Below are 10,997 nucleotides of genomic sequence, written 5' to 3' on the forward strand. Positions count from 1 at the left end.
AATGCTCAGACGGCGTTTCATGGAAATTGTATCTAAAAAACAACTCAATTATAGCTTCGTAATATCATTATTGTTTCTCCTTTATAATGCTCAGACGGCGTTTCATCACTATCATCAACAGCATCGTCAATGGTGGGTCAAGACAAGACGTTTTAGTGGGGGGGGGGGGTTATTGGGTGTGGCAAATCTATTCAAGGTGGAGCCTGCTTTAAAGCAGAACGCGAAGCCTTTACGCTTTACGGCATGGGTCCGGGCCTGCCTAGGGAGTTCCGGGAATTTTTATGCATTCTAGATGCTCTGTGGTGCAATCTTAGGCCAATAAGAGGCAAAAAGAACGGAACAGAACATAAGCATTTCAAGTGTGAGCAGCAGCTGAACATATTGAGTTAACGGCATCTTCACGTGTGGATGTATGACACAAGTTGTAGGGGCAAATATTCTGTACAGGAGTTAGCATGCGAGTCTGAAGCCTTTACGGAATGGGTCCGGGCCCGCATAAGTGCCCCGGAAAATTTGGCATTTCAGATGCTCTGTGGTGCAATCTTGGGCCAATAAGAGGCACACAGAATGGAATAGAACATAAAGCCTTTAAAATGTGAGCAGTAGTAGAACCTTTTGGGTAATAACAGCATCTCCAGTGACACAGGTTTTAGGGAGCAAATCTGTCAAAGAGTGAGCACGAGAGTGTGAAACCTTTATGGCATGGGTCCGGGCCCGCTCAGGGGCCCGGGAAAAATTTGCATTCTAGATTGTCTGTGGTTCAATCATAGGCCAATAAGGGGGAGGTGCAAATCTGTCAACGATGGAGCATACGTGTGAGAAGCCTTTGCGGCCTGGGGTAAGGGCCCGATTAAGGGCCCGGGAAAATAATTGTTCCTTTTAGATGCTCTATGATGCAATCTGGGGCAATTTTGATGGGGGGACTTTGATCTAGTGTCCCACACCCTTCAAAAAAGTTGTGTCATCCTTTGCCCCCAGGATTAATACCCATGGTGGGACACAGGGTTTGGTCTTACACAGTGCAAAAGTTAGGCTTCATGATAAAGGTGGTCAAAAAGATGAGGGGGGGGGGGCATTTGATATGGTGGCCCCCGCCCTCCAAAAGAGGGGGGGGGAACACACATGATTGTCCCCCTGTGTCCCCCCCGATCGACGCCCATGGGATCAATGATCTGCAAACAATTATCATGATCTGCAGAAAATATCTAACTGGCTCATCAACGACAATATATTAAAATTGCATACTACCAAGTCTAAGAGCATGTTGATTGGTTCAGCCCAAAGACTTGCCAGATGTGAATATCCCAATCTTGATACTTTTGTGAATGATAATTTCCTGGAACAAATATAACCAGTTATAAATATCTTGGTGTTCATATTGATTGTAAAATGAAATGGACAGAACATATTGACCATGTATTAACCTCTGTCTCCAAAATAGACTTAAACAGGCACTGTTCTTAATTATCTTAGCAATGTTTTTGTTCCAGTCAGTGAATTACACCATCACCAAACTAGGAATAGCGCTGTTGGTAAAATGTGACACCCAGAATAGAAAGAGGACGAAGAACGTTTAATTTCAGGGGTGCCCAGGCTTGGAACAACTTGCCGCATAATCTGAAATCTCTGCAGCCCATAGAACTCAATCAATTTTTAAATCAGCTGCAACAGCTAAATTAATCCCAGTTTTACTGACATTCTTAATCCCTTTTTACTGACATTTGTTATTACTCCATTGTGGTTAATCTGTTTCTTTTTTGAGTGTTTTTAATGGATGTGTATTTTTTCCCCTTTAATTTTCTTCGTCCTATTTAAAAAAGGCTATTTTGTAGTGGATCTAGTGTTTTTTAAATGTATGTGCAGTGTTTTACTGTGTACATTTTTAATCTTTTATCTTAAGTGCACTTCTGTAGATTGTTATTAGCTGGGATCCATAGGAGATCAGTGAGTTTTTCTTACTGAATGGATTTCCCAGGATAAACAATAAATAAATAAATAAATAAATAACTAAATATTAAATGGGTGGGGGACACAATATCAAATTCACCGTGTTTACTTTACGGTGACGCGCTGTCTTTGTCTGTCATTGCTGTTCTGCAGCCTCTATGGCTACCTATAGTTCGAGCGATATTGGTCATGTTTTACCCAAAGGTAACTCCACGCCCAAGGCTGTATAACTCTGTTCCATTTGACACCATATTCAATTAAGACACCTCTGAGAATGTTTCTTTTTCCGAAAAATTGCAAACAATAAACTACACATAGGCTTACCCATCTTGTTCACTTTGGTCTTATGAAACTTCAAGTATTTCCAAATTCCAAAAAGGCCCAAATTCTACTGCTCAAATTGTGAAGGCTCATTGTTCCGTTTTGTTTACCATTGGGCCTTTAAATGGCCTATGATTGCACCACAGAGCATCTAAAATGCAAAATTTGTCCGGGCCCTTAAGCGAGCCCGGACCCATTCCGTAAAGGCTTTCATATTTTGCGTGCTCACTCCTGTACAGATTTGACTACTAAAACATGTGTCATAGATCCGCACCTGAAGATGCTGTTATTTCCCAAAAGGTTCTACTATAACTGCTGCTCCATTCAGTATGCCTGGTATTGGCCTTAGATAGAAAGCAAAATTTCCCCGGCCCCTTAAAGGCAGTGGACACAATGGGTAATTACTGAAAATAATTATCATCATAAAACCTACTTGACTACAGGTAATGGGGAGAGGTTGATAGTATAAAACATTGTGAGAAACGGCTCCCTCTGAAGTAATGTAGTTTTCGAGAAAGAAGTAATTTTCCGCGAATTTGATTTCAATACCTACGATTTAGAATTTGAGGTCTCGAAATCAAGCATCTGAAAGCACACAACTTCGTGTGACAAGGGTGTTTTTTTCTTTCATTATTATCTCGCAACTTCGACGACCGATTGAGCTCAAATTTTCACAGCTTTGTTACTTAATGCATATCTTGAGATACACCAACTGTGAAGAGTAGTCTTTGACAATTACCAATAGTGTCCACTGTCTTTACACTGTAAACAAATTGGGTAAAAAATTCCAAACTTTTTACCCAATTAAGGGCGAATAGTGAACTCCTCCAACTTTTGGGCAAAATATTACCCATCAAAGTTAGGCACTCTGATTGCCAAATAATTGGGTAATATTTCCTCATCAATAGTTGGGTATATTTTGGTAACCAACAGTTGGGTAATTTTTTGTTTACCCATTTTCTGGGTATTGAATACATTATCAATAACCCACTAATTGGGCGATGATTTTATTAATGATTTAACCCTTTTCGGTGTTATCCAACAAATGGTGAATGTATTTAACCCTTTGATTTACAGTTTCTTCTGTGATACGTCATACAAGCAGGCGTAGAAAATATATTTTCCACGATGGCAAACGGTGGTGAGCTGTGACCTTCCAAGGCCTTGGCATCTCTCTCAAAATCGAGAGGGTGCTCAGTGGTTCGTAGATGCTTTGGAAGGTTAGTTTTTAACTAAAATACAGTTTGTTTCCTGTTCAGTTGTTGTACACAGTCGTGACAGTTGCAGCGCAAGCACACGCATACATGCCACAACCGGCGTTGCACATAATGGCATGATAAAACTGAAACTAAAAACTGAAACTAATTCAACAGTAGTGTCACTTTGTTGCTCCCTCTGCAACTGTCACGACTATGTACGACTGAATAGAAAACACAACTTCATATTTAGTTAAAAATTAACCTTCAAATTTGATCTATATCTACTGGAAAACCCCGCTCGTCACAGCCACTCCTCCACTCGCCATGTTGGAAAATATCGTTATGTTTTTTTATACCTTGCCCAACTTTTGGGCAACTCTTTGATCGTAGTGCGCATGATCGGATGATTTTGACCAACTTATGTGCATCATTTTAACCAACAATCGAAATTAACTAAAATTACCAAAAAAGTTGCTCCAATAAATAAACAAAAGTGTAATCAACAGTTATAATAAATTCTACGAATTATTTGCCCAACACTTGCCCCCCCCAAAAAATTGGCAAACAAAATGTTTGTCCAACACCAATTGGTTTTGTTGGGCAATTATCGCCCAATAATTGTTGAAGTTACTTTGCCCAACAAATGATTTGACCAACGTTTTTGCAGTGTAAGAGGGCCCTGTCCCATGCCGTAAAGGCTTCACATTCGCTTACTCACCCTTTGACAGAATAATTGCCCCCTAAAACTTGTGTCAAAAAATGATACCCGCGCCTAAAGATGCTGTTAACCCAAAAACGTTCTACTACTGCTCACAGGCTTTATGTTCTGTTCCATGTGTACGCCTTTTATTGGCCTAAGATTGCAACACAGAGCATCTATGGAATGCAACATTTTCCCAGCCCCTTCAGAGGGCCCGGTGTGGCGGCCTCAGCGCTCCGGCGGTCTTAGAGCTCCGGGTGACGTCACCGGAGATTTTGGCACGCAGTAATCACGGTCTCAGATCTCTGGCGTGCCAAGCTCTCCGGGAACACGTAGCATGCTGTCGTTGCGGGCGTGAGTCCCCGTCCCCCCTACCGCCACGGATAATTAATCTTCGAGACCTGTTTTGTTATCGTACGAGTGATTTTCCGAGGGGCCACCCAAAACCCTTTTCTGGCTTTCAGAAGAACCTTCTTTGTAATTCCCACTCCTCAAATACTTATTATAAACGTGATTACTTTTTTCACAATATTGTCGCATACGCTCCACTCGTTCACCACACGCTATGGGCGTCGCCATGACAGCTACGAGAGTAGACTTGGGGACAAGTCGTTTATTGTCCCACGCGGTGAGATAGTTGAGTTGCAGCGAACTGCTGGTTGCGCGACTACTACGAGCTGCCTGGAGTCGGGCAGAGCTTTAGTTGCGCAACCAGCAGTTCGCGCGCGGAGAGCACCGCTGCAACTCGACTATCTCACCGCGTGGGACAATAAACGACTTGTCCCTAAGTCTACTACGAGAGTGTACTCGGCACGGCGCTAAAATTGACTACTTTCGCTTGGTGTACACAGGCACGGCATGACGTAATACTACCGTATTTGGTTATCTGGAGCTCTGAGACCGCCGGAGCTCCGAGACCGCCACACCGGATCCATGCCGTAAATGTTTCACACTCGCGTGTGCTCACTCTTTGCCAGAATTTGCCCAATACTTGTGTCGTATAGATCCACATGTTAAGATGCTGTTAACCCAAAACGTTCTACTGTAACTGCTCATAATTTAAAGGCTTTATGTTCTGTTCCATTCTTTATGCCTCTTATTGGCCTAAGATTGCACAACCGAGCATCTAGAATGCAAAATTTCCCAGGGCCCCAGGCCGTAAAAGGCCCCGCGTTCCGCTTCATAGCATGCTCCATCTTCAATAGATTTGCCACCAACCCACCAACTCCCCCTCTAACATTTTTTGTCTTGTAACCTTGACGATGCTGCTGATAGGGATGAAACGCCGTCTATAGATACAATAACCATCATAGCAAAAAATGGTGCATCATAGCTTGAAATAGGCATTAAATTCCAACATCTGAGGGGGGGGGGGGGGACCATCACCCCTCAGACTCCCTAAATTGCATTAGAGAGCATCTACGGCTTAAAACTTTCCCGGGGCCCTAAAGCGGGCCCCGGACCCTACGCCGTTAATATTATGACTAATGATGTTTTCCCCTCCCGCCTCTTTTAAAGACAGTATGTCGCCCCTGGCTTATATAATCACTGTATGGAACACAAAAGCTTTAAAAAAACGAACTTGTTATGGGGCAAAAATCACAGGCGTTGGTACGGATTGGGTGTTGTGTATGAGGGAGGGTGTGCGGGAAAGAGAGACTGTCCAAAATAAACTTAATTGAAGTGGAAATCCACGCTATTAAAAAGGAAAAACACATGTCGGTGTGATATCTGGTGATAAACCACCCCCTGACTAAATGTTTCCTTTTTCCAAATAATTAAAGCAATGGTTAGATTCGATGTTTTAATTCATCTACACGGAAGAAGGAGAGATGGGGGGGGGGGGGGGGGTGGATTTTATCGTACAAGGTGTGATCAAATCTAGTTTAGTTTTAGGCAAATGGAGTAGGATCCAGCGAGATCTTTTGTTTGTGTAACATTTACGTATTCTCGTCTTGATCCAAGCCCTGATTTGTTTAATGTTGTGTCCCCAACTCTTGTTCCTGTAGTAGGTCAAGCAGGATTTGCAAGGTCGTTTCGTCCATTTCTTTGACTATGTTTTCTTCGGTTGAAACTTGCAAATTGCAATCTAGCCTGAATTAGTTGGTTATTTTGTGCTATTTTGTCTGTGTCTATGTTGCGAAGGAATTCACTGCAGAACAGCCTTTGCACGTGAAGGTGTTTTATCCGTGGGAAAATTTGCAAAACAAAAACCAGACGTGGCTGTTTTGTTTCGTTCTTGATGTTAGGTGGTGCAGTCAACATTGAATTACTGTGGTCAACATTAAATTCTGTGAAACGGGTCAATTCTGTTTTGTCAATTCTGCTATCAATCTTCTCGGTGTGTACCCCTTTTGTATCTCGTTTGGAATGTGTCCGTTTTTCGTTGCTACTCGAGTATCAAACCGCACCCCTCTTTTTGAAAACGTTCGTCTTTGTAGATTATGAGATCGAGAAAGGTGATTTGGTTGTCAGAGATCTCTAAGTGAATTTCAATGTCGGGTGCAGGTTGTATAGACCTAATTGATCTGAACGAGAAAAAAAGTTTGTAGAAATTGGCAGGTTTAATCCATCGAAAAAAAATCGAAATCAAGAGAGGATGAGCAAATTATTATAGGTTCAACTCCACTCCCAGGCTCACCAATAAGGCTCACCAACTGCCTCATCCTCTCCTCCCGTCAATAATCGTCCCATCAAATCTGCCTTTTACGCACACAATTTACACACCCTGGTCATCAACTTTCAGAACATATATACTCGAAATGTGAAGTTCTGCAGTCTAGTTGAATCCTAGAATCTGGTGAATTCCCCGGACCACTTTATCTGGCTTGTCTAGGGTGCAGCGTCCCCCAGATAGCGTCTCCTATGAGAAACTGTCGCTTGTTAGGTTATTCTGTCCGCCGTGCTCGGCGGAGATTTTGTCCCCCAAATGGAGAGTGTGTCCCCCATGCATTTAGCGTCCACCGACGACGGAACTTCAGTGGGACATTTCGTTGGGTTTTACACACAATTTCACCCTCCACAGCAATTTTGTGAGCAGTAAAACACATGTTATTCGAAGACGTGTACCAATGTATCACATGTTGGCCTGTAAAATAATTAAACGTTGCAGCTTTACCTCGAGAATAAAAATTATTTTCAATATAATTTCACGATCTAAAAGTTGCGGACGGTGGGTACACAACTAAAGGTAGTTCCGGTCGGCCATCCCTACGGCTACCGACTTGATTCCAAGTCTAATGGGAAGTAGCTATGCCTATTTCCCAGTCTCGGAATCAAGTCGGTAATTGTAGGCTCACACGAAATATACTGCGCACATTTGCAAGCAGCCTACAATGCACAGTTCCCCAAAAGTAGAGCATTTTTAATGAAAAGGAACAACAAATGTCTTATTTTGTTGTGTAAAAAGGTTACAAGAGTCGCACAGAGGAAAACAAATGGTTATACAAATATAACTTCATTTAATTCAGTCTTAAATGACATAGGGACAATTCCCCATGGCGGACAGAAAACCCTAGCCGGTGGACAAAATTCCCTCAGGAGATTCTGACCGGACTGTTGTGCGGGGGAAAGAATTCACTGTGACACCAGACAATCGTGGGCTGTGAAACGTGGTTAAAGCCATGTATTCATCATCATCATCATTCGGCATAGACTTGCGTCCGTGGCCGCCTCGTCCTCAGGTTCTAATGGTGGCGCACTCCTGGAGTTGCCGCCATCACCTGGTGTCTTTCAATCGCTTCTCGTCTCAGTTCTTTGACGCTTCTTCCACTCCACTTTGTGACGTTGTCTATCCAGCGCAGCTTAGGACGGCTTCTGCTTCGAATTGTGCCTGTAGGCAGACCATCTATAGCTGCGCCGGGTAGGCCTCCCTGTCTCATAACATGAGCGCACCATTTCGCCTTCCGCTCTAAGACCTCATCACTCGTGAGACACCACCGTCCACCAATCAGTTCAGCCAGCCTTTCATTTGTGATGAAGTCTGACCACTTTATGGCCAGCAGGGTTCGCCAAATCATTCTGCCAAAAGCATCGAAGCGCTTTAGGTCAGCTGCTTTGAAGGTGAGTGTGGTGGAGTTACAGCACTTTGGCAATCACCAAAGACTGTACTAGCTGTAACTTTGTGTCAAGGGAAACACGCGAAGATGCCAAGTATTTGCACTTCCGAAGTGCTGCCTTTCCGATCCCTATTCTTATCCGGACTTCTTCGCTGTCATTGAGATTGTGAGTTATTGTTGTGCCAAGATAGCGAAACTTGCTGACACGTGGTATAATGGCTCCACGAAAGGTGATTGTCGAATCTGTTAAAACCTTCTGGATGACGAGGTACTCTGTCTTACCCGGATGTATTACAAGGCCATACTCCTCTGAGATATCTCCAAGAATGGCAAGCATGTCCTCAGCATGCTTTCTGGAGAGAGCCATCAGGACCAGATCGTCAGCATATCTCAGCTCTTTGATGTTGAGACCACTCATGTCGGGGGGCTCTGAGATGTGCTGTACGGAAGTACCACTCCCTCATCAAGCACTCTGCGTAGAGGCTGAAAAGCGTTGGAGAGAGTGGGCAGCCTTGTCTCACACCAGCTGGGGTGTCAAAAACCTGTGTGAGTTGGCCCTTCCATCGGAGTTGACCATTTGCATTCAGGTACAGGTCTTCAATGAGTCTCAGTACATCACCCTCAACACCGAGTTCGCTAAGTTTTGCAAACATGAGCTCGTGGTTAACTGAGTCAAAGGCTTTTTTGTAATCCACAAAGACCAGATGGAGTGGAGTTTTGGCAGTGTAGTAGGCTTCCGATACTGATTTGAGAAGATATGCGGCATCTGTTGTACCCTTTCCTTCACTGAAACCGCACTGTGTTTCGTTGACTTGAAACTGTGCGAGTCTTGCCTGGATGAGGTTGAGTACAATTTTACTCGCATGACTGATGAGTGCCAGTGTTCTATAATTGCTGCAATCCTGTCTATCTTTATTCTTGTGTAGAGCTATGTATATTGAATTTGTCATGGTCGTGGGCCATTTCCCTTCATTCCATATGGCGCATACTGCTTCATGCAGGATATCTAAGATCTGTGGTTCTTGTGCGGAGATCTTAATGCTCTCAGATGTGACATTGTCGCATCCAGTCGCCTTGTTGTTGTTGAGATCTGCAATGGCTTTTGCTGTTTCTTCAATGGTTGGAAGGGTGTATTCCCCATTGTTTGGCTGAATTTGGGGGCGTTGTCTGTCAGAGACAAACAGTTTCTTTGAATACTCTTCCCATCTGCTAATCTGTTCTTCCACGGTCTGCAGCAGCTTGATAAGAAAAAAGGCACAGTCCACCTCCTTTCCCGTGTTTACCAGGTTGATGGTAGACATTAAAATGAGGCAATGGTCTCTTCACATCAGCATGTGGACAACTGTCGCGATCATCTCCAGATAACCATGATTCGGTGATTGCGAAAAGGTATTTTTTTTCGGGAATGATGAAATTGGTAATAGAAGTTGTCTTCTTCTTTAATGAATTAGCTTTCTATATTGCAAGTCTTGATTTTTGAGTTTGAGTAATAGCCGGGGACGTTTATGAAACGTACACTAATATGCTGACATACAGCGCAGTGAGGTAGCTGTATCATTGCGTGTATTTAGCTTTGATGAAAAGGTTAAAGGGATGCTGCAGTGAATTAAAATAAAACAGTTAATTTTGCTGTCATTTATTTCTGATGTATGTATTGAACTTCAATAAAATGTGTTTTGTTTTTTCCCCCGACATATCTCACTTGCGTAATTAGCGAATAAGTCATCCCCCCCTTTTGTGGATTGTTACCGCCCCCCTACCATCGACGTCACGTCGGGAATTCAAACATATCGTCGGCAAAAAGAGCTGGTCCCTAACTACACGCGCCTAGGTACCAGGCCACACAGTGCACACGTCTCTATATGCACACAGCCAGGGGGCCCGACGGCTCGGGTTCCCGACATGACGTCACATGAAGGCTCCCTTTTAGGGGCGGGGTGGGTTCCCCTAATCTCTTGAAAACCACTTTTAAAATACTTGCACATTAAATAAAAAATAAATAAAAAAAATTCAGGTTTAAAAAGTCATGTTTAATCGTTTGATTAAAAAAAAACCAACACTGCAGCAACCCCTAATGCAAAATTTGCAAAGATCTTTCCAGGTTCTCCATTACTTTATTCTGTCGCTTCGATACATCTTTTCGTAAATGAATACCTCTTGAACAAATACGGCAACAAGGATTTTTTTATTTCAAATAATTTTATTTTACATTCAAATTGAAACAGATGGCCAAAGGTCAAGATTCAATGTACATTTTTAGATAAAAGTTACAAAGTTACAATTACAAAAATACAACAGCGAATTAAGTGTCTACAGTACTCATCAAATTGCAGAAGAACCTTTGCTGAAAATCAGTTAAGAGTTCACGTGAGATTTAACAGATTTTATTTAAATGTAAAAAGCAATAGTTTTGAATACTCTTCTCCGGTGCTTTTCCAAAAAGATTCGCGAAAAGCCATATTACGTCATACGGCATATTTTTATGTGGGAGCTCCGTTTTGGAAAGCTGCTTTGATGTTGCAACACGGATGAAAGCAACCTGCTAATGACGTCACAGTATTGCCATTTTGACACACGCCTTCAATCGGGTAGAAGTGTTTCCAATATGATTTGAAACTTTGCTGCGCGGAAGTAACACCAAGAGAGGTTCGCGGTACATCAATGTGAACATTATCTCATTTTAATAGTGTGTGTTCTTTAACACAAAGAACCGAGGGAACAAGTGTTTCTAGTTTTTTTAAACCTTGAGGTTTGGGCCTAATTCTTTTGATC

The sequence above is a fragment of the Asterias rubens genome, chromosome 1 (assembly GCF_902459465.1).
Source record: "Asterias rubens chromosome 1, eAstRub1.3, whole genome shotgun sequence".
NCBI lineage: Eukaryota > Metazoa > Echinodermata > Asteroidea > Forcipulatida > Asteriidae > Asterias > Asterias rubens.